At 46.1% G+C, this 4929-nt stretch overlaps 1 pseudogene; it reads left to right on the top strand.

Moving 5' to 3' along the window:
* The first annotated feature begins 366 nt into the window (after nt 1-366).
* On the top strand, nt 367-1534 carry LOC144103254 (uncharacterized; annotated as a pseudogene).
* Nucleotides 1535-4929: the final 3395 nt, after the last annotated feature.

Genomic DNA, 4929 nt, shown 5'->3' with positions numbered 1-4929 from the left:
AATGGGCTCGGTGGCTGTGCCACAACACAGTTCTCTAATCCGCTCGTCTTCGCCATGCAGGTGCTCTCGCCCCTCATCGTCTGTGTCATGCTCCCTGGCATGTTTTGCGCTTCCTGGTCGAGCGCGATCGAGCATGCGCCCCTGCACGACGCAGCTTACGGAGGTCCCATCAACAAGGCAACCAAAAACGCCCCTTTTCCTGCAATATCGGCTCAAAACAACTGGATCCTCAGACCAGATTGGAAGGCCCCATCGTCAGCGACTACATTCAACGTGTCAACTATAAATGAACAGCGACCGTCACCGGCACTCTGTGGGCTCGGTGGCTGTGCCACAACACAGTTCTCTAATCCGCTCGTCTTCGCCATGCAGGTGCTCTCGCCCCTCATCGTCTGCGTCATGCTCCCTGGCATGTTTTGCGCTCCCTCGTCGAGCGCGATCGAGCATGCGCCCCTGCACGACGCAGCTTACGGAGGTCCCATCTACAAGGCAACCAAAAGCGCCCCTTTTCCTGCAATATCGGCTCAAAACAACTGGATCCTCAGACCAGATTGGAAGGCCCCATCGTCAGCGACTACATTCAACGTGTCAACTATAAATGAACAGCGACCGTCACCGGCACTCTGTGGGCTTGGTGGCTGTGCCACAACACAGTTCTCTAATCCGCTCGTCTTCGCCATGCAGGTTGGTGGCCATTACAGTCTTTTCAAGGAAAACGAGTAACTATTTTTTGGTGCAGCTCCCGAGCCCTCAGTGCTGCCTTGTTATCAGTGTTGAGTGTCTTCACGTTGTTCATTCTTTGTTACTGTCGTGTGGTGATATTGAGAGCAACCCCGGTCCTGACAAGCTAGACATTATTCTTGACGAACTAAAAAAGATGTCTTCTGGCCAGACCACATTAGTAACTGAAGTGCAGGAGCTTAAGAGCCAACTTCTCTCAATGGACCAAAAAATGGCAGATTTCACCACCCGTCTCAGCACTTTAGAAACTCACTGCGGAAATCTGTCTACAATGCGCACTGACCTAGAAGCAATCCAAACCACTACGACCGAAACGACTCGCCTAGTTAGTGTGCTAGAGGCTCGCCTGTAAGACGTTGAAAACCGCTCCCGGCGAAACAACCTAATTTTCTATGGTTTACCTGATACCAACCCCTCTGAAAGCTATTCGCAATCCGAAGAAATAATCACTCGCCACTGCTCTCAATACCTTGATATCCAGTTAAGCCCAATCGAAATTGAACGTGCTCACCGCCTCGGAAGACACTCTCAGGATCGGCAACGCCCGATTATCGTCAAATTTACATCCTTCAAAACAAAATAATCAGTTCTTTCCAAAGGTCCAAAGTTCAAAGATACAGGCTACAGCGTAGGTGAAGATTTTTCGCGCCGCGTCCAGAATTGCCGAAAACAGCTTATAGCTTTCGCTAAGGCAAAGTCTGTGTCTTATTCCCAGCGGTTTAAAACGCTGCATATCGACCCAAAGCGTTACATTTTTGATGAAAGTTCTGAAACTGTTAAAGAAATATCTTAACAATCAACTCACCCCTGCCGGCCACCGCATTATTCCCCACCTACTCCTTGTGTCAACGTTTCCCTATCGGTTATCTTTACTAACATCCGCAGCTTCTTGCCGAAACGCGATATGGTGTCAAACCTTATTTCATCATCAGGCAGCGATCTACTTGTATTAACCGAAACGTGGTTGAACAGCGATATAAATAACTCAGAGATCTTGTTTGATTTGCCAAATTTTCGTCTTTTTCGCGCCGATAGGAAAGAAGCCCGCGGAGGGGGGTTCTAATTGCCGTCAACGAACAGTTATCATGCTCCGTCATCAATGTCTGCTCGGACTTGGAAATACTATGGCTCATGTGCCGTGCTTCACCCCTGTCACTTCTAATTGGGGTGTGCTATAGACCACCTCGAAGTAGTCCCGACTTTCCTCGCAAGCTTCACAATATCCTAAATCAACTGGTTTCAAAGCACCCTAAGGCACATATCATCCGATTTGGGGATTTCAACTACCTCAATATCGACTGGAATAGTCAACCTCAGCCCATGGTCAGTCAGGAAGAGTCGAGAGAATTCCTTGATGTCTGTCTTAATTTTAATTTGACCTAATTAGTATCTGAACCAACACGTGTCGCAGGAGAAGCAGCTAACACTGTAGACCTCATTCTGTCCACTCATCCAGATAGCTTAGAATCTCTTACGTACCTCCGCGAAATCAGCGACCATAAAGCAATTCATGCCACTTTCAACTTTACACCTGTGTTAAAAGAACCTTCCCGGAAAACTATTATGCTCTACGACAAGGGAAACTACGAAGCAATCAGTAATGAATTAAATAACTTCTTGTCAATGTTTGAAACATCCTTTCATAGCAGAAGTGTAAATGAAAACTGGACACTCTTCAAACATAAAAATAGCTGACGTAACCAATAAATATATCCCGACGTGCAGTTTCAGGAAGCGTAATCAGAAGCCGTGGTTCACCAAAACACTAAAAAGACTAGAAAATAAGAAAAAACGCGCATTTCGTACAGCGAAGCGACAAGGAAACCCAAATGCGTGGGTAAAATACCATGAAGTGGAACACTTGTACTTGGCGGCGATTGTTAAAGCTAAGCGCTCCTTCTACGAAGTCGACCTACCAAAAATGATAATCGATAACCCCAAAAAATTCTGGAAAGTGATAAACCCAAAAGAAACGCGCGCTATCACCCTCACTAACAATGCCGGTGTTACAATGACTGATACCGAATGTACAAACGCATTTAACACTGCTTTTTCGTCCGTTTTTACTGACGAATCCGAATTGCCCTGTTCTACACTACCACTTGTTATCACCACAGCCATGGAACCCATAACTTTCAACAGTAGCGGAATTTCATGCATAATTGATACAATAAAGAACTCATCCGCTACCGGCATAGATGATATAAACTCAAAAATTTTAAAGAACGCTTAACTAGCTTGCTCCAGTATCCTTTGTGCACTGTTTACGCAGTCATTGTCTGAAGGAACCATACCTGACGACTGGAAAGTGGGGAAGGTCGTTCCCATCCACAAAACAGGTACTACTGATTAACCTCTTAATTATCGCCCTATTTCATTAACAAGTGTACCCTGCAAATTAATGGAACATGTCATTTACAGCCAAATCATACAATTCCTAGATTCCAATCACTTCTTCCATCCGTCCCAGCATGGATTTCGGAAAGGTTTTTCCTGCGAAACTCAGCTAGCCATTTTTCTTCATGACATTCACGCCAACCTTGACACTAACCTACAAACTGATGCCATATTCCTAGACTTTGCTAAGGCTTTCGACAAAGTACCTCATCAACGCTTACTTCTCAAACTCTCTCAGGTGAACCTAGATCCAAACATCATCGCGTGGATTAAAGAATACCTCACGCATCGCTCTCAGTCTGTCTTCATTAATAATAAGCCCTCCCACCCGCTTCCAGTAACCTCCGGCGTCCCGCAGGGTTCCGTTCTCGGTCCTTTGTTATTCCTTATTTACATTAACGACCTACCCCATCATGTATCTTGTCATATCCGTCTGTTTGCTGATGACTACGTTATTTATCGTTCAGTCACTAACCCTTCTGACCAGGAATCCCTACAGGCTGACCTAAACCATGTGCAAAACTGGGGTTTGCAACGGCTGATGACACTCAACCCTAACAAATGTAAGTATATGTCTTTTCACCGCCGCGGAAATCCTTTTGTTTTCCAGTACACAATTTCTAACTCCTCTGTCGACCTCGTCCAGTCGTACAAATACTTAGGTATCACCATTTCTAATGAGCCGCAGCGGTGGCTGAGTGGTTATGGCGCTCGGCTGCTGGCCCGAAATACGCGGGTTCGATCCCGGCCGCGGCGGTCGAATTTCGATGCAGGCGAAATTCTAGAGGCCCGTGTACTGTGCGATGTCAGTGCACGTTAAAGAACCCCGGGTGGTCGAAATTCCCGGAGCCCTTCACTACGGCGTCCCTCATAGCCTGAGTCGCTTTGGGACGTTAAACCCCCATAAACCAAAACCAAACCATTTCTAATGATTTATCCTGGCGTCTGCATGTGACTAACCTGATATCATCAGCTAATAAAACACTTGGCTTCTTGAAACGTCACCTGCGGGATGCACCTCAACATGTAAGACTACAACCATACATTTCACTCATCAGAACTAAACTGGAATTCGCATCGGCCATCTGGAACCCTCACCAAGCATATCTAACAAACGCCCTCAAAGCTGTGCAGAACAGGGCCACCAGATTCATTCATTCCTCGTATTCATACGACGTTAGCATATCATCTCTAAAATTGCAATCAGGTCTATCTAATCTTTCTGCTCGCCGTCGCACTGCCAGTCTCGTCTTATTTCACAAGTTTTTTTATTCGCCACTCAGACAAGAACCCTACATCTGCGCACCCCCGCCGCGCAGATCCCATCGCATCAGTCACCCTCTTCAAGTTTTGCGCCCACGTGCCGGTACCACAGTTTTCTCTAATTCATTTTTTTGCCGAGTAGCAGCTGACTGGAACGGCCTTCCCCACGATATCGCTGCCATCACCTGCCCTGAAACATTCATGACTGCATTGAACACCTGTACTTCATAAAAACTCACCCCTTATGTAACACCCCGCAAGGGGTCTTTAAGGAAAATAAAGTGATGAGTGAAGGGAAGAGTAGATGAGAGAAAGGTGTAAATTTTTTTTCTCAGAACTGCGCGAAAACTTGTATGCCGGCTCAAAACAACGGGATACATCGTTTTAGATCGAAACTAGCAAAATTCACAAGCATCTATTTTAAAAGTCGTCGAAGAGTAGACGAGAGAAAGGTATAAACTTTTTCTCTCAGAACTGCGCGAAAGCTTGTAATCCGGCTCAAAACAACGGGATACATCGTTTTAGATC

Source organism: Amblyomma americanum, chromosome 9 (assembly GCF_052857255.1).
Source record: "Amblyomma americanum isolate KBUSLIRL-KWMA chromosome 9, ASM5285725v1, whole genome shotgun sequence".
In the NCBI taxonomy this organism is placed as follows: Eukaryota; Metazoa; Arthropoda; class Arachnida; order Ixodida; family Ixodidae; genus Amblyomma; species Amblyomma americanum.
The sequence above is the reverse complement of the archived record's forward strand: the minus strand, read 5'-3'. Positions and strand labels throughout refer to the sequence as shown.